Genomic DNA, 20,921 nt, shown 5'->3' with positions numbered 1-20,921 from the left:
ATAGTTTGGTGCACAAGGCATCTCACATTTACGTATGGTCCAGGGAAAGGTCGCACCCTAAGAGGTGTGACGTAGACAACCTACCATAATACAAATATTAATGGTTGCTTTCACGGCTTAAACCTATGACCTATAGATCACACATGAACAACTTTACTGTTGCTCCAAGACTTCCCTTTTTAAAATTTATATTCCCGTGCCAAAAGAAAATTGTCATACTTGCATATCTATATTCGTATCTATATTATTATAAAAATATGAATAAAATATTGGATTACAAAAATAACCTTTTAATATTAAGCATAATAACTCACAATAAAAGGACATAATCGAAATTATAGACATTAGCCTTGTAATCCTATTAGTTTTAGGACATAATACTACACGTTAGGAATCCTACATGATTATCTTTAGGAATCCTATTAGTATAATTATTTTCGGGCATAGATATTAGCCTTGTAATCCTATTACTTTTAGGATATACTTATGAAGAAATTTTTATTACTAATTTAATTTGAAAATGTATTATATTGTCCAAATCCATTTAGAAATATGAGAGCCTATATATTATTATAAAAGTATGAATATAATATTGATAGACCAAAATAGCTCTAAAATACTAAACAGAAGAACTCAAATGGAAAGGACATAGATGTAATAAATATGTTGATTTTTTAAAATTATAAAATTAATACGTTTATTGAATTCTTATTAAAATATGTATGAATGTTTAATAAAATCAATTTCATAAGAATCATCCATATTGGTAATACATTACCACTCTATAATATTAAATACCAAAAAAAATAAAAGTAATGCTAAACGGACCGCATAAAGCTTTAAAATTGAGAAAAAAATCCACAAGATAATATATTATTATATTATATTTGAACTGTTTTCTTACTCAAATAATAATTTTTTATTATTAATTTTTTATGTAATATATAAAAATATACCCAATTATTAAAAAATAACTAAGAAATTTTTAAGAATATAAATGTGTGAGAAAAGAAATAAAAAGGTTGATTAGAGCCAATACCACTAATGATTTTGCAAACATAAAGATATAAAAGTGGAATGTCATCGATCTTTTTACTCTTTAAAAATAAAATTTATGGTGGATAAAATTATAATCACGATTAAATATTCAAACATGAGATGAACTAATATTAATAATCTAAATCAACAGAAAATAAATTATATTTTATGTTAAAACCAAATAATTAAATCTTTTAATTAATTATTTAGCAAGAGAATCCAATTAAATTATTTTTTAAATTCATCATATTAGTAAAATTATTTTTCAAGTTAAAAAAATTATAGGGTACATAAATTTATTCCATAAAAACAGTGTTAGAGATTTTAAAAAATAGATCACAAAGTAAAAAAGATTAGTATGGTATTAAGAAGCCCATACAAATATTTGAGGAAGCACAATCAAAGCTAATCCTGATCAAGAATAAGTTTTCAAGATTATATTATAAAAAATCGACTCTGGTATAGCGGGATTATCTTTTGTAGATGCCTTCGGCGGAATCGAAATAATATTCATATGTCATGTATTACTTGCAAATGTCATATCAAGAGGCATGATATTGTTAGCAGCAACAACAAGTGGTGTACCAGCAAAGATTTTATTATGAGGTTGTATAACTCACTTTAGATTTAATATACCTCTTCAAATAACTGAAATAACCATCACAAATATATCAAATCAGAACAATAGTGCTAAATTTATAAGGAAAGCAAAAGTGATAATATAGGATGAAGTGTTTTTGGCTAAGTGTCAAACGATAAAAATAATCGTCTTGAGTTTTAGGGATATATTGGATATTGATGAACCGTTTGGTGGAAAAGTAAGAGTTTGGGAGGTGATTTATGTCAAGTACGATCAGCGGTTCCAAAATTGATCAAAGCGGAAACTGTGAAAGCTAGCCTGCCAAAATTATACTTATGATCTCAAATAAAAAATATTCAAATAACAAGAAATATAAAAGTAAAAATAGATCCAACATTCAGTGACTTCTTGCTTCGTATCGGAAATGAAGAAGAGCATCAAATAAAAGATGATTTGGTTCTTCTAGAACACTTGGTTATCAACCCCAATGGTAATAGTAATGCATTTAGTAAGGAAAATATTTTCATCATTAGATTAAAACGCAATTTCTGCAAATTACATTATAGAAATTAAAGAGCTATCTTAGCTAGCAAAATAAATATGTTGATCAACTAAAAGGTCGATTGCTAAGTTTTATGGTAATAGTAAAATATTTTTCAGTTTTGACTCAACAAAAGATGATACCAACAACAACTACCAAGAAGAATACTTAAATATTTCAATACCAAATGGTCTTCTACCGTACATGTTTGTTATCAAGTTCATTTTTTCTTACGTATGTCAGTGTCACCATATATATAATAGACTAAGTTAAAATTGATCTTACATTGCATATAGGTTAATTTTAAAGAAAAATATGTCTGTCATAATACTGAAAACTTAGATCCACTTAATAGCTTATGTAATAGTACACATATGATATATAGAAGTTTTGATAATAACGTCATATATGCAGAACTTATTATACTGATCAATGCTTCTAAGTATGTGTTTATCCCCGAATTTAACTTTCGTCTTTCGAAACTAAAGAATATCTTTTAAAATTTGTGTGAAAATAATTTTCAGTATGTTTATGTTTTTATAGTTATAATAAATAAAGCACAAGGACAAACATCATATATATATATATATATATATATATATATATATATATATATATATATATATATATATATATATATATATATATATAAAGTTTGGAATTGACAAGCTGATGTGGCATACCTATTTGCGCAGAAAACCTAATTATCTATTTTGTCAATTTTTTGACTTTTATCCTATTTTTTACTACTTTCTGCTATTTCTAAAAAAATCCAAAAGTCACCACCTCAGGCGACTATTAAGTGAGCAATTATGGTATTCTTACAAGTTACAATTCCAAACAAAAGTAACGCCCCTAAACAAGCAAATAAGTCGTACAAAAAGCATCACTTTTGTACCAAAATTGAAGAAATCCTCAATTAATGTCCCTAAGAAATCAATCAGTTTCTCAAAAAATTCTTCAAAAACTGCCATTAATCGTGTTTGTACCAAGACAATAAAGAAATCCTCAAATTTGTTTGTTCTACATTGTATGATTCTGTCTATGATATAATTCTCTCTCTCTCTCTCTTATATCTATGTTACTAGACTTATTCTGCAAAAGGTTTTTGTAGCTTCTGTGCTTCTGGATCAGTTCTTGCTGAAGATCAAAGATGTTATATATGGTGAGGCTCAACAATTTTCAGTACATCTGATCTTCTTTCTTCCATTTGTTTTTGCTTTTATCCAAGTCTTATTGATAACAACTTCCAGTACTTAGTTAATTACTTCTTGATGGTTTGGTTTGTTCTTCTGTTAGTTCAGTGCGAGAATGTCCAAGAATTATAAGGCTGATGTGTATTTATAAATGAAAAGTATAATTGCATCCACATATACTCTCTCTCTCTGTCCCTCATGCTGATTTTCAGATTCTTGGTTTCGGTCAGATCTCTCTCTCATGCTAATTTTCATATTCTTGCTATGAGATTTTTATAAGTTAATGTTTTTATATTTAAAAATATTTAATTTCTTATTCTCTTTTTGTATAGGACAAGAAACTCTTTGAAAATACAAAGTAGGAGATGTTTTCAGCAATACACAAACTTTTGCAATACTTTATATGGCATCTTTTAATTGGACCATGTGATTTCCTTTAGCAACATGATATATTTGTTTGATCGTGTAGCATGGGATGATGAGTTACAGGAATGCAAACCATACTTGTGGCTTTTTATGAATTGTCAAACCAAGAATCTTTCTATAAATTGTCAAGTGTGCAGTAATACAATTATTATCACAGACTCCCGCTTGATTTAATTTGGATGCCTTTTCGTTGGATAAAAAATATTTTACATTCTTAACATCACATTATTGATGATCAATTTTAATAGAATGTTCTGGAATGGTCTCAATATTGTGTTAGAATCTTAAGTGAGAATTTTTAAACTGAGGGGACAAGAAGATTTAAAAATTGATAAACTCCAAAAGTCTAACCTGGGATTGGAGAAACAAATATATAGAGTACTTCAAGAATGGGAAGCTTCCATCAGATCCAAAGGAATCGAGAGCTTTGCGCATAAAGGCAGCATGATTCACCCTATCCGAAGACGGAACGCTATTCAGAAGGACTTTTGATGGACCATTGGTAATATATTTGGGACCAGGAGATACCGATTACATACTACGGGAAATTCACGAGGGCACTTGTGAAAACCATTCCGATGCCGATTCGCTAGTCCACAAAGTGATCAGAGCAGGGCATTATTGGACCGATATGAGCAAAGATGCGAGGGAGTTCGTTCGAAAATGCGACAAATGCAAAAGACATGCGCCCGTGATTCATCAACCCAGGGAGCTACTCCATTCGGTCCTATCTTCATGACCTTTCATGAAATGGGGGATGGACATCATCAGCCCCCTCCCATCGGCCTAAGGTAAACCTCAGTTTATTTTTCTTATGACTGATTATTTTTCTAAATGGGTTGAAGCACAGGCTTTCGAGAAATTCAGAGAAAAAGGAGTGATAGACTTCATTTGGGACCACATCATATGTCGATTCGGGGTGCCAGCCGAGATTGTATGTGATAATGGAAAATAATTCATCGGCAGCAAAGTAACTAAATTTCTCGAGGATCACAAAATCAAAAGGATCCTATCAACACCGTACCATCCTAGCGTAAACGGACAAGCCGAATCGGACCAACAAAACCATCATCCAAAATCTTAAGAAGAGATTGACCGACGCCAAAGGAAAATGGAGAGAAATACTGTCCGAGGTCCTATGGGCATATCGCACAACATCAAAATTCAGTATCCGAGCAACGCCATTCTCGTTGGTCTGTGGCGCCGAAGCTTTGATCCTGGTAGAGGTCGGAGAACCTAGCACCAGGTTTTGATATGCAACAAAGGAGTCGAATAACGAGACCATGAACACGAGCCTTGAATTATTGGACGAAAGACGAGAGGCCGCTCTCGTCCGATTGGCCTCCCAAAAACAGCGGATCGAAAGATACTACAATCGAAGAACCAATCTTCGATATTTTAAAATCGGGGACTTGGTACTAAGGAAAATCACCCTCAACACCCGAAATCCGAATGAAGGAAAACTTGGTCCGAACTGGGAAGGACCATATCAGGTCCTCAAAATCGTCTCAAAGGGATCCTACAAGCTCGGCGTGATAAACGACAAACAACTACCGAGCAATTGGAATGTTTCGCACCTAAAATGATATTACTGCAAACGTACGACCCTCCCATGTTCATTTATATTTTGAAATTAACCCTTGAAGGTGTTCGACCAGAAACAAGGATGGATTATTCAACTCGAAGCCTTTAGGTCTGAAAGCACGCGTTGCACTCTTTTTTCCTTAGACCGATTTTATCCCCAAATGGGTTTTTAGGCTAGGTTTTTAATGAGGCAACTATTGATCGTACTAACTTAGAACAATTCAACAGTATCTGAAGCCTCTTTACAATCAACCTCGAATACTGGGGGGCATTACCCTCGAATACATCGAGTTCGATGCAAAAAAGTTACCTCATGACAACAGGGTTTTGATAGAAAAAATTATAAGGGCCAAATGGTCAAAATGAGCCTTGCCCATGTAGTTTGCCCGAGCCCTAGCATAAAATATGAACGTATGTATAATGACCTATAAAGAGAAATTTCTTCTTTACCGATATTTTATATCCCAGAAAAATTCCTCTATTTCGTGATATATTATGCAAACTAAGCCTAAGGGCTATTCTTATTTCGAGTTCGAGAAATCATTCTCACTCGACTACAAAGCCCAAAGGCTACCTTATTTCGAGTTCGAGCAAGTCCTCATTCGACCATTAAGCCTAAGGGAAATTCGTATTTTGAGTTCGAGAAATCATTCTCACTCGACTACAAAGCCCAAGGGCTACCTTATTTCGAGTTCGAGCAAATTCTCACTCGACCACTAAGCCTAAAGGCTATTCTTATTTCAAGTTCGAGCAAATCCTCACTCGACATTAAAGCATAAGGGCTACCCTAACTCGAGTTCGAGCAACCATTCTCACTCGGGGACTATCTATTGAGCCCAAGGGCTACTATTAATTCGAGTTCGAGAAATCATTCTCACTCGACTGAAAAGCCTAAGGGCTACCTTAATTCGAGATTCGTGCAATCATTCTCACTCGACTACAAAGCCCAAGGGCTACCTTATTTCGAGTTCGAGAAAGTTCTCACTCGACCGCTAAGCCTAAGGACTATTCTTATTTCGAGATCGAGCAAATCCTCACTCGACTATAAATCCTAAGGGATACTCTTATTTTGAGTTCGAGCAAGTCCTCACTCAACCACTAAGCCTAAGGGATATTCTTATTTCGAGTTCGAGCAAATCCTCACTCGACTATAAAGCCTAAGGGCTACCCTAACTCGAGTTCGAGCAACCATTCTCACTCGGGGACTATCTATCGAGCCCAAGGGCTGCCATTAATTCGACTTCGAGAAATCATTCTCACTTGACTGAAAAGCCTAAGGGCTACCTTAATTCGAGATTTGAGAAATCATTCTCACTCGACTACAAAGCCCAAAGGCTACCTTATTTCGAGTTCGAGCAAGTCCTCACTCGGCCACTAAGCCTAAGGGCTATTCTTATTTTGAGATCGAGCAAATCCTCACTCGACTATAAAGCCTAAGGGCTACTCTTATTTCGAGTTCGAGCAAGTCCTCACTCGACCACTAACCTTAAGGGCTATTCTTATTTCAAGTTCGAGCAAATCCTCACTCGACTATAAAGCCTAAGGGCTACCCTAACTCGAGTTCGAGCAACCATTCTCACTCGGGGAATATCTATCGAGCCCAATGGCTGCCATTAATTTGACTTCGAGAAATCATTCTCACTCTACTAAAAAGCCTAAGGGCTACCTTAATTCGAGATTCGAGAAATCATTCTCACTCGACTACAAAGCCCAAGGGCTACCTTATTTCGAGTTCGAGCAAGTCCCCACTAGACTAATAAGCCTAAGGGCTATTCTTATTTCGAGATCGAGCAAATTCTCACTCAAATGTAAAGCCTAAGGACTACATTACTTCAAGTTCGAGCAAACACTCACTCAACTATAAAGTCTAAGGGCTACTCTTAATTCGCGTTTGAGACAAAGGGTGGATAATATCGACCCTTGAAAATCCTAATCAAGCAAATCCCTTATTCATTGCTAAGGCACAACAAATTTTATACGATCAAACAATGGCCGTATCGACCTAATTCGAGAGCCTAAAGGGCTATCTTATTTTTGAGTTCGAGAAATCATCCTCGCTCAATTAAACCCTAAGGGTTACCCTACTTCGAGTTCAAGCAAGTACTCACTCGACCAGTCCGACTTCGATCAAATTACATAAATCCTCGAACTTATGAAAAAAAAATCATAAGGTATGAATGAAATAAAATTTTCACAAGGAAAAGAATGAAATAAAGGCAAGACGGAAAAGAAAGAGATCTTTATATATATGAATATATTTACATGATCCGATCAGGAACCTACACAAAAGATAAAAAATAAAAAATCCTAAGGTTCCTGATTTTCTTCGGGGGCAGTCTCTTCTCCAACGAGGTCCTCCCCGCTCTTGAACCCGCTTTTGCTCTCGTCATCATCGTCGTCATCGTCGGAGGCCAATGCTGCAGCTTCGATTTTACGCTCTTTAGCCTTTATTATCTCGTCGACAAGATCGAAACCTCGAGCGTGGATCTCCTTGAGGGTTTCCCTCCGAGATTGGCACTTGGCGAGTTCTGCAATCCAATATGCTAGAGTTTGAGCGATCTCGGATGCCTCTCTTTCTTGTACTTGAGCTGCTTCAGCATCAGCTCGGTAGACGGCCACGATCGCATCTGCCTCGGCTTTAGCCTTTTCGGCTTCAGATTTGGCCTTTGCAAGTTCGGAAGCCAACCGAGCTTCGAGCTCCGCTATTTTTCTTTCCTGAGCCGAGCTCTTCTCTTTCATGCCTCGAAGCTGACTTTCGGCCGATGACAATTGGGATAAAGTAGTACCTTTTTCTGCAGCAAAGCGGTCCATACCTTCTTTCCAACCCAAGGTCTCTGCCTTTATCATATCGACCTCCTCGCGGAGCTGCCCGATCACCTCGTTCTTCTACTGCAGTTGTGAGCTTGAAATGTTAGCCGCCGTTCCCAAATCGAGCCCATGAGCTTTAAAGATTTTCATTACCTGCTCGATCAGGTCGAACTGATCTTGACGAGCTTTGCCCAACTTGGCTCAGATGTCATGACCCAAAATCTTACCATAGGCGTCGTGATGGCACCTAGTCTCTAAGACTAGGTAAGCCGATTTCTATTACATTTTGAAGCCATTTAAAAAAAAATTAAATAAGTAACCAAAACTAACAACGGATTAAATATAAATATACAATCTACCAAGACTGGTAGTACTGAGTTACGAACTCTAACTGAATACATGGAATGGTCACGAGGACCGAATATACAATACTGTTGATTAAAAATTAACAGTACAATGAAATTAACACCATGTGACACCTCATTTCAAAATTATCAAAATACGGGTCTCAGCCCATTTTCATATTTTCACGACACCTCATGCCCATAATTAAATCATCGTATTTGCCCGACACCTCGTGCCCTCATTTCATATCACAACTGTACGGACAATTCACGTGCCAAATATCATTATCATTTTATCACATCATCTTTCGCCCACATTTTATATCACAACTGCACGGACAATTGACGTGCCAATATCCCCATTTCATATCACAATTCACGGCACCTCGTGCCCACATTTTATTTTATTAACCGCCTGACAATAGCCACAAGCTCCCAATTTCAACATAAATCAGATTATTATCAATTTACTAACAACAAGACAAGTTGCACAAGGTATAAAAATAAATATAAGAACATCATAAAATCACATGAATATTGTCAACACCACAACCCCACATCATCACATATCGTCCCTGACAATAGCCACCCTTATCGCTCCTATTGCCGCCCTTATCGCTCCTATAGCCACCCTTATCGCTCCGCCCAGAGAATATCAATAGCCACCCTTATCGCTCATATTGCAACCCTTATCGCTCCTATAGCCACCCTTATCGCTCCGCCCAGACAATATCAATAGCCAACAAACACAACAGTGAAATGCCACCCTTATAACCACATAATATCAACGGTGAAATGCCACCCTTATCTCCCCAAAATGACAACTCATACAATACAACAGTTTACACGGGAAATTATCACAACAACATAACAAAAATCAATTCATCTCACAATTTGCCCAATGGCCAAAATCAAATTTCAAAGCTACAAACAAGTCAATTAATTTCACAACAAATAGCCAAATGCTCCACACAATATGTACAATACCCAAAAACAATCAATTGAGATAGAAATTACTCAACATAAAGCGAAGTATTCATAAAAGAACAATTTTTCAATAATTATACAAACACCTCTTCTTAAGCTCATTTAATTAATTATTTGCAGAGGGGAAAATCCAAAATAAAATTAAATTTCAATAATTATCAAACCAGCAGATTCACGAAATTTCATAAATAATCAAATAACAATCACATCACATTGTCATATAACAACAGAGTCAACAACAAGGGTTTAGGCATGACAAGTAGATGATTAAATATATGCCAACAATTATCAAATTTACTACACAATATGCTCAAGACTTTAACTCAATAAAATTTGCACATATAGACCAAGTACGTACTTGTCACCTCGCGTACATGGTTTTCAATTACCCAAGTTGCACATAAGACTCAATGGCTAAGGGGAATTTTCCCCACTCGAGGTTAAGCATGACACTTACCTTTTTGAAGTTAGGCCGATATTCCAAAATAGCCTTCTTGCTTGAATTGACTTCCGTACGGCTCAAATCTAACCAAATTAACTGCATAACTTCATTAAAATTCATCGGAAACAATTCCGGATAATAATACGTCGACTTAAAATTTTATTCCAAAAAGTCAACAAAAGTCAATGCGGGACCCTTCCCTCGGAACCTGACATAACTTTCATGAAATCCGAATACCCATTCCGATACGAGTTCAACCATACCAATATTATCGAATTCCAAAAACAACTCGACCTCCAAATCTTAAATTTTCGTTTTTGGAAGATTTTACAAAAATCTTAATTTTTCCTCCATTAAATTCGAATTAAATGATGGATTCAAAGACATAATCATGGAAATTAATCAAAACTGGATAAGAATCACTTACCCCCAAAACCCACGCAAGAATCTCTCCAAAAATTGCCTTCTACCGAGCTCCCAATTAGATTTTGAGTTATGAACTCAAACCCCCGTTTTGGGACTTTTAATTCTGCCCAGAAGTGCCTTTATCGCGTTCGCGCATAGCTTCGCATTCGCGAAGCACAAAAATGTGCTACCCAGATTCATTCTTCACGTTCGCGATGCCTTCCAACCTTTGCCCTTCGCGTTCGCGAGACACGAGTCGCGTTCGCGAAGGCTTAACGCTAGGCAGGCCCCAAACTCCATTTCCTCTTCGCGTTCACGTCTGCCCACTTGCGTTTGCATAGGCTTTCCTCATCTCCTTCTTCGCGTTCACGGCTTCTTCATCGCGTTCGCAATGGGCAAATCCTAGCCGTCCAAAATCCTTCTTCGCGGACACGTGAGACCCTTCGCGTTCGCGAAGAACAATACCAGATATCAGTTCCAGCAGTTACAAAACAAGGAGAAATGATCTGGAATCATCCCGGAACTCACCCGAGCCCCCCTGGACCTCAACCAAACATACCATCAAGTCCCAAAACATCATACAAATTTATTCGAACCTTCAAATCACCACAAACAACTCAAAAACCACGAGTCATACCCCAATTCAAAATCTATGAACTTTGAACTTTTAAATTCTATAACTTGTGCTGAAACACATCAAATCAATCCGGAATAACTTCAAATTTTTTACACAAGTCATAATTGACATTATGGACCTACTCCAACTTCCGAAATCGTATTCCGACCCCAATATCAAAAAGTCTACTTCCGGTCCAATTCTCCGAAAATTCGACCTTCGCCATTTCAAGCCTAAATTTGCTACAGACCTCAGATTCACAGTTCGGACACGCTCCTAAGTTCAAAATCACCCAACGGAGCTAACGGAACCGACGGAACTCCATTACAGAGTCGTCTTCATACATTCCCGACTATGGTCAAAATCCTAAGACTTAAGCTTCCGTTTTAGGGACCGAGTGTCCCAAATCACCCCGAATCATCCGGTAACTGAATTCAACCACGCACGTAAGTCAATACACATAATACGAAGTTGCTTAAGACCTTAAGTCGTGGAACGGGGCATTAATTCTAAAAATAATAGGTCGGGTCGTTACATCAGAGGTCCTTGATTTCCTCTTCTCTTTGCACATAGAGAAGTTTATGGGCATTTCTCTCCTCCTTGAGCCCTCGAAGGTCGGCCTTGTACCGACTCATCTCAGCTTGAGACCGAGAAAATTCTTCCCGATGAAGCGCTGAGGGCTACGCAGAAACAAGAAAAGAAGTTAGACAGAAAGAGAAAAACAAACACAAGGGTAATACCAACATTGAGAGTTAAGGCTTACCCGGTTCAAAGCTTGTTGCGCTTCGTTGAAGAGGCTCAGGCCTCGCCCGGGTCTTTCCTCGAGACCTCCAAGTCACTTAGACCGGTAGCATCTTCGATCCCAGTAAAGTAATCAAGGAAGGGATCCTCCCTTCCGTGGACCCCTCCGATAGAGAGCGTCTTCAAGGTCTAAGCCTCTTGAATCATCTCCTTGGAAAACGAGGGAAGCATTAGGGAGCCTCCAATTTCTATTGCCCCAAGTGGATCAATTAAGGCGTTCTTTGAATCTCGAGGGGCCTCGAGACCAACCCCTACAGCCGTTCCCACCGTTGGCTCATTATGGTGGGAGGCATATTCAATCCTCGAAGACTCGGGGACTTCGCCCGAGTCTCTTCCCGAGACCCCCTCATCTCGAGACGGAATCTCTACAGAGTTCACCGATTCAATGGCTTTTGGGGCCTCGGTGCTCATTCCTACTGGGCTACTAGCCCAGAGTCATCTTCTTCCTCTCCTTCGTCTTCATCCCTTAGACGCCGAACAGAGTCTTCGGTCACGAGGATGATATTCTTCCTCGGCTTACGAGCTGCCCTCTTCTTAGGTTCAGGATCCTCGGGGGTTGAGATTGTTTTCCTCTCTATGTCCTTTGCCGGTTTCGGTGCCGGGATCGAAGTCTCCCCCTCACTAGATAAGGGCCTCATGACAGCATCTTTGCCAATACCTGTATGAAAGAAAATTAAGTAAGAAATGCTTCAAACAAAATCGTCAAAGACACAAAAAAAGGGGCTTACCATGAGTTTTGGCCTCCCATCGGCCCTTTGATAGATCGCGCCATGAGCGCTCGACATACGTAGAGGTCAAAGCTAGGTCCCGAACCTAGCTCTTGAGGTTAGGAATTGCAGCGGGCATCCAAGCGATCGCTACATCACGGAAAAGGATATCAATTAGAAGAAGCAAATGAGCAAAACAATTAATAGGAACTAACTGGGGATTGTACTTACGCTTCAAATTCCATTGGGAAATGGCATTTTCTCGGCCGGGATTAGGTCGGAATTCCTCACTCGAATGAACCGGTCCATCCAGCCTCGGTCCTTGTCCTCGTCTATGCTCGAGAACTGCACTTTGGTAGCCCGACGCTGGAGTTTTATTAACCCATCTCGATAGAGGCTGGGTGTAATGACCCAACCGGTCATTTTACCTTTTAGAACCCCGTTCCCTAAAATAAAATTTTCTGTAGGTGCTTGTAATGATTTATGACTTGCAGAGATGGTTGGTTCGGGATTTGGAAGTGTTTGGGGTAAAACCAGAATACTTGGTTCCTTAAGTTGGCCTTAAAGTGCTAAGTTTGACTTCGATCAACATTTTGAGAAAACGATCCCGGAATAGAATTTTGATGATTCCAACAGCTCCGTATGGTAATTTTAGACTTATGAGCGTGTTCGGAATTTTATTTGGAAGTCCGTAATTAAATTAGGCTTGAAATGGCTAAAAATAAGAATTTAAGTTTGGAAGTTTGACCGATGAGTTGACTTTTTGATACCGGAGTCGGAATCTAGTTCCGAAAATTTTCATAGCTCCGTTATATAATTTATGACTTGTGTGTAAAATTTGAGGTCAATCGGAGTTGATTTGATAGGTTCTGACATTGAATGTAGAAGTTGAAAACTCTTAGTTTCATTAAGCTTGAATTAGGGTATGATTCATGGTTTTAGCGTTGTTTGATGTGATTTAGAGGTTCGACTAAGTTCGTATGATGTTTTAGGACTTGTTGGTATATTTGGTTGAGGTCCCGAGGGCCTCGGGTGTGTTTCAGATGGTTAACGGATCAAAAATATGTGTTAAAAAGCTGCTGCAATTTTTCCTCTTCTGTTGGACATTCTGGACTGTGATCGAGCCCAGATATCGAGCCAGATATCGAGCCCAGGTATCGAGCCCAGGGTTGACGAGGTACATGCTCGAGCTAGTGTATCGAAGCCATGATTGAAGGTCCAACTCGAGGGCCATGATCGAAAGTCCAGCTCGAGGGCCATGATCAAAGGCAAGGCTCGAGGGCCAGGATCGAGACCCAAGATCGAGGGTCACAATCGAAGGATCAAGCTCGATGCCATGATTGAGGCTATGATCGAAGGCCCAACCTCGATGCCCTGATCGAGGCCATGACCGAGGTCCAGGCTCGAGCCTGTAATCGAAGCCGCGATCGAGGCTCAGTTCGAGGACCAGTTCTGAAGGCTGCTGGGCAGTTTTATAAAAAGAGGGCATTCGTCCCATTTGCCATTTTGACGAACTTGAGCTGGAGCAGAGACGACTTTTGGCAGATTTTCAAAGGAAAAAATATTGGGGTAAGTGATTCTAACTCGGATTTGGTCTACATATACAAGTATATCATTGTTTTCACAATTTAATTTGTGTTTTGAGATTGAAATTTGGGAAATTTTTAGAAATCTCATAGAAACGAATTTTTGAGATTTCGGTATCGATTCGGAGTCGGATTTGAGTGAAACTGGTATGGTTGGACTCGTAATTGAATGGGTTGTCGGATTTCATAAATTTTACCGGATTCGAGATGTGGGCCCCGCGGGCGAATTTTTAATTAATTTCGGGATCTTTTCTTAAAAATGTAGTATTTTCTTATAGAATTGATTCCTATAATATTTAGTGATTGTATCGAATTATTTTGACTAGATTCGAGCCAGACGGAGTTGTATAATCGTGGAAAAGGGCTTATAGTGGATTAAATTGAAGCAAGACGAGGTGTCTCTTGTCTAATCTTGTGAGGGAAAAATTACCTCATAGGTGATTAAAGTTAAATAATTTTTGCTAATTGTGGGGGGCTACGTACGCACGAGGTGACGAGAGTCCGTGCGTAGCTACTATTAATGCTAAAGTCCGGGTAGTTTAGGACTCAAAGCATGCCTTACTTGTATAAATTGTATTCTTTGATTTATTTATATTAATTGATATCTATATGAATATATTGTGAATTGTTAGATAAAGATATTAAAGGATGGAAATCTCATAGGCTTGATTTTCTGTTTAAATCAATTAATTGTTAAAAGAAATTGTTCTCCTCCCGAATTTACCTTATAATAAATATACTCTCCTTCCGGAGGCACATAAGAAAATGTCCTCCTTTCTTGTGGAGCGGGCCGAACGCCTCGGCAGGATAGATGCATCTATGGATCGCGCCGCACGTCCCTCGGCAGTGTACACGACACTCTGGATCGGGCCGTACGTCCTCGGCAGAAATCGTGCTTAATAATAATAATTACACGATACTTTAATAATTTATTTCAGCTTGTGAAGCTAATTAATAAATTGAAAAATCCTTGAGATTTAATGAATTATTATTCTTTCTTGTTAAGGAATTAATTGTGACTCCTATAAATGAGGTTTAATTGATAAATTGGAAACTATTTGAATTGAACAAATTTAATTAATATATTGAGAATTGTTACATTTGAAGGAATTTGATTATTTTTGCTAATTAAATAAATTATTGTGAATTCTGTAAATCATGATGATTTAAATATCCTAGTTTTATTTCAGTTATTATTGACCCATAGTGAGTGTCAAAGTCGGCCATCTCGTCTCTACCACTTCGAGATTAGGCTTGATACTTACTGGGTACACGTTGTTTACGTACTCATACTACACTTGCTGCACTTTTTGTGCAGGACCTGAGACAGGTACTAGTGGAGGACCTATCATCACATACCCACGTCATCCCGAGGCATAGTGGTGAGCTGCCTTTCTGAGCCGTTCTGCAGTTACCAGTGTCTCTTCTTATATTTATATTCTGTCTATTTCATTTCAGACAGTATTTGGAGTTTTGTATAATCTACTAGATGCTCATGCACTTGTGACACCGGATCTTGGCACACACATTGGTAGAAGTTGGTATTTTATTATTTTCTTGGAATAAAAGTTTAACCAATGTACGAGTGACTTATTAGTTGGCTTGCCTAGCTGTAGTGTTGCTCGCCATCACGACCTATAGGTGAAATTGGGTCGTGACACTGGGGCTGTTTAACCTGATGAGGTGGTAGATGGTGAAAGGCATCCCCTCGACTTTGTTCACGAAGAAGTGGATCAGAATAACTCTTCGCCAAAAAGAAGGATAGATTTGCCTAGGGTTATTTAGTATTGGCGGCAAAAATCAATACCAACAGGGTCGAGGGGCCCAACGTGAAAGGGTAAGTGTAAACACTTAAAAACCCTTTCACATGAGTAGTAATATCTTCTTCGGGAGCTAGGATTATCACTTCTTTGTTCTCCCAGTTGCAATCTTTCCTTACCTGTTTAAGGTATCCCTCAGTTATCGAGCACATATACCTCGATACTGGCTCGCATCGACCGGAAACCGGCGAGGCTTTTTTGGTCTTAAAATCAGAAGTGAGAACGCACCCCGGGAACGCACTCCTCAAGTCGTGGCTCCACCGGTGTTTTATCACCGGCCGACAACGATGAAGAAGCGTTTTCTTTTTGAGGAACAACTTTTGACGTTTTCGCTATTTTGGATTTGAAGATTAAAAATAGAGGGATATGATAAGATTTGGTGTTCTAAGAAGGGGTTAGCAGTGAAAATCGCAGATTTGCAAATAAAAAACTCAAAAGATGCAAAAAAAGAACTTAGCAGATTTGGAGATTAGAAATTTAAAAGTAAAAAATGGTAAACAGAGGAGCTATTTATAGAGTTGGCGATGACGGTTCAATATCAATAGTGGCCGACCATCGTCTTACATACATTTAATGCCTTGGTAACTGAACCGACGGGACATTTATCACGTACGTCATAGTCGGGCTCGATGCAGACGTCAGCGTGTATCTAGTCATGTCGTTGAAAAATCATATCTTTTCTCGCCATATTCTTTCCGAGAAACGAGGGGACTATCTGTATACGGTCAAATCCGTGTTTGCACTTCGTATAATTAGTCGAGACTGGAACGTGATGAATCAAAGGTCGTCATTGTAACATCGAGATCAGAAGTAAAGCCAGGTTATCGAGCTCAAGATACCGAGCTCGATTCAATATCGAGCTCGAGTCAATATCGAGCTATGTCATGAAGTAGTGTTATCGGACTCAAAAGTCAGAGACCAACCAATACCGAGCCCGAGTCAATATTGAGCTCGAGTCAATATCGAGCTCGAGATCCAGATATTGACTGATACCGAGACCGACCAAGATCGATCTAAGAGACAAAAAGGCCTTGTAGCCGCACCAGGAAGAGAATCTCAGCAGGAATCAAGGAAAAACTAATCAACTAATCTATCATGGGATCCCACTATGTATTTTTCATTATATCCAAAGTAGAATTCTTCCACTATATTAAGAGTGAGTATTGTTTCTGTAAAGGCAGATTGAACATCCTGAGAAGCAAACATTGATACACTCACAAAGATTATTACATTGATATATAGTAGAGATTATCCTTTTTGAGCTGAGACATTGATTCATCTTGTTTGTTTATAAATCATTCTCTACTCAATTTGGTTTGTATTTCATTCCTTTATACAATCAATATTCGATATATTTCTACTTACTTTTTCGATTTGTACCAAGTTATACCACGTATCCTTAGAACTACGTATAAATTCAACTCTATCCGTTTTTCGGGTAAATAGTCTCATTATGCTAGAACTAGAATCTTAAATGATAATTTTTAAACTAATTAAGGGGACAAGAAGAATGGGTAAGTTGAACAAGAAAATTCCACTTAAAATTTTGATGGAACTGAAGTGGGGTATTAATTTTTTCTCTTTATACTTTAACATTTTTCTCCTCTCGCCCAAGTGAACTTTCAGGCTTAAGCTAACTAGTTCATTCGGTTTGCATTCATTTCTTTTATAACTAATTTTGATATTCATTTACATATTTTTCTCGATTTGTATCAATTTATATCACGTATCCTTAGAACTACGTGTAAATTCAGCTCTATCCATTTTTTCGGGTAAACGATGTTTAAACTTCATCTAAATGTAGTTGTTGACTGCACAATCAACTTATTCATTGTTGTCTCTTCGTTTTCTACCCTTTTGCTTTTGTGGGTCTTGTACAAAAGAAAATGATGAACATTTTAATTGGTAGAAATGATCTTATGAAACGGCAGAATACTTTTAGGATGTTGTTTTGATTTTGAAGGAAAAAGGTTTTTTCCTCTATTTAGAGAAGTGATTTTAGTTTTTTCTTAATAAATAACCGGTACTAACAGGTGAGAAAATGATATCAAAATGAGAAAAAAAGGGGAAGAAAATGAGAATAAAAAAAAATATAGTATTAATTAGAATAAGGAGCAAGTAACTATTTAGAACAAACACATGATAATATCTATTTTGTTGTCCCAATCACCGTTTGGACACGAGTGCTGTTCTATTAGCGTTGGAGAACTTTTTGAAAATGTTTTGTCGAAGAAATATTTTTAAGAACAAGGAGGAAGAACAATTTGAAAACACATGCCATTGCCTGTTTCACCACCTCAATCACCGTTTCCACATATTAGTGTTTGGACTGATTTTTGAAAATATTTTGTTAGAAAAGTTTCTAAGATGACAACAACAACAAAAAAAACCGGTTAATTTTCACGAGTGGGGTTTAGAGAGGGTAAGATGTAAGATGGGCGATTCCCGATAGACCTTTCGCTAAAGAAAGAATGAAAAATTTCAAAGAACTTTTGGAAATAATTTGTGTTTGAATTGTTTAGTTTCTAGTTTCTACCCAAACACAATAGGCTTTCTTTTTTTGAGATTTTTTTAATTTATTTATGAAAAACACTTTGGTTTCTTGGCCAACAATAAGCAATTATTCTTTGGGGAACAAATATTGATTGCTATTGATTTTTTTGTTGCTATTGATTTTTTTGTTGCTATTGATAAACGTGCTAATAAAGCATTAATCTAATCTCAAAGGTTAAAACCTCAAAATTAAGAGATGCAATGAGATCTAAACTTGCTTAAAATAAATTTCTACCGAATATCATATAGTCATATGAATTAGAACCATCTTTGGTAGGGGTGAAAAAAAAAAAGGAAGGATGAGCAGAAGAGAAGCTCATTTATTTACTACTTTCAAACTTTTATCTTACTTCTAAATTAGGCCCATATGAGAAACCTGCTCTTTTATTTTCATCGCACTATACCAAACAATCAACAAAGTAAATTTTGAATTTCATATGCGAAACAAATAAATAAATGAATTTCTCTTTTATTTATGTTTCTCCTTTCCTTTGTTAAACCAAATATGATATGAAAGAACTAGGACATAAATAAAATAGCTCCTCACAACCTATTATTTTATACTTTTAACCATTTAAATATTGTAAACAATTTATTTCTAAATATAAGAGTTCTTTATAATCACACAAAGTGCGACAAGTTTACTAGTTGAACTATATTTACCACAATATATTTTCTTATAAGAATAACTATATGTTGTAGTTTCAAGAGAGATATCAATATCGACAGCAAGAGTTCTGGTTATGGCAGAGTAACCAAAGCATTAGAAGGAAACATATACAAAAAAATACTGTCTATAAAGAAGTATTCGATAAGATACCATCACATTCGATACCTTTAAACTACAATACATAATCATCTACTTAACATGACTAAAATTGATCATTTATGTAAGTTCTAATGATATCCTTTCATTTTGAATTCACGTATTATGCTAATCTAACAATATTTTTTGACATTTAGATAAATATTGTAGTATTATATATAAAATTTATCTCATTAATTAAATTTACTGTTCTTTCATATAAATAAATATTTAAACCATCATGTGTCATTATTAACGTGCAATGCACGTTTATAGATACTAGTTTATTATAAAAGCATGAATACAATATTGATGGACCAAAATAGTCTTAAAATATAATTAATGTTGGATAAAACCGTAATCTTTAAAAATTTGATAATAATAGGACTTGAAATCAACTAAAAGTAAAATTCTCTAAATTTTGTGACGAGACATGGTGCCCACGTAATAGTAATTCTACCTGGAGTATTAACTTTTATGAACTTTCAATCCTAATAGGACTAACAAGTAACATCTTCACAAATTAGTATGTTATCTGTTTCTCTTTATCATCCAAAACTAATTGGGTCAAATAATTATTGAAACCTAATTTTAATCTTATCAAATTATTTTTATATAATCCAAGGAATCTAACTTTTCTATCTTTACAAACCAAAAAGTTCAAATTTGTTAGTTTGGTTACTAGAAATATTTATATTTAGAGTGGACTACTTAAGACACTAAAATTTATAACAAATTCTGGTTAGATCGGTTATTTATAACTTAGGATAATGTATGCTACTATTAATTTAGCCCGACCATCATTACTAAGCTCATTAGGATGAAGATATTGTTCATTACTAAGCTCATTACTAAGCTCATTAGCCTGACCTCCACCTCTAATTGTCTGGCCCCTACCTCTGGCTGCCTGACCCCTACCTCTGACTGGCTGAGCATGTGGTGCAACAACTGGTGCCGGAACCATGGCACGAGAACTCTGATGCTGTGAGCTGCTGTGACTGTTGACCCTGAAACTGACCATGTCGACCTGAATAACCACCCTGATAACTCTGGAGTGGAGGTGCACTAATAGGAGCTGGTGGTGCACTGTATGCTAGCTGGTCAGAATAATGCATCTGAGGGCCACGACCACCTGAGGCACCGTGGGATGCCTAGAGCGCTGAATGAAACGGCCTGGGAGGATGGCCTCTACCAAAAGTACTCCTGCCTCTAGATGAGGCACTGCTGAACTCACCGGAACGACGAGGCCTCTTGTCAGACCCCTGACCTCCCTGAGTAAGAACCATCTCGACTCGTCTGGCGACATTAGTAGCCGCCTGAAAAGAAATCTCACTCCCAGTATCCTTAGCCATCTGCAATCTGATAGGCTGAGCAAGTCCATCAATAAACCTCCTCACCCTCTCTCTCTCGGTGGGAATCATAAGAATGGCATGACGGGCCAAATCCACAAAACGGGTCTCATACTGAGTAACAACCATACTACCTTGCTGGAGACGCTCAAACTGAGGGCGACGCTCCTCTTTTAATGTGATAGGCAGAAACTTCTCTATGAAGAGCTGAGAGAACTGGTCCCAAGTAAGAGCAGGCGACCCAGCTGGTCTGGTCAACAAGTAATCTCTCCACCATTTCTTGACGGAACCAATCATCTGAAATGCAGCAAAATCAACCCCATTGGTCTCCAC

This window comes from Nicotiana tabacum, chromosome 15, assembly GCF_000715075.1.
Source record: "Nicotiana tabacum cultivar K326 chromosome 15, ASM71507v2, whole genome shotgun sequence".
In the NCBI taxonomy this organism is placed as follows: domain Eukaryota; kingdom Viridiplantae; phylum Streptophyta; class Magnoliopsida; order Solanales; family Solanaceae; genus Nicotiana; species Nicotiana tabacum.
Note: the sequence above shows the minus strand (reverse complement) of the source record.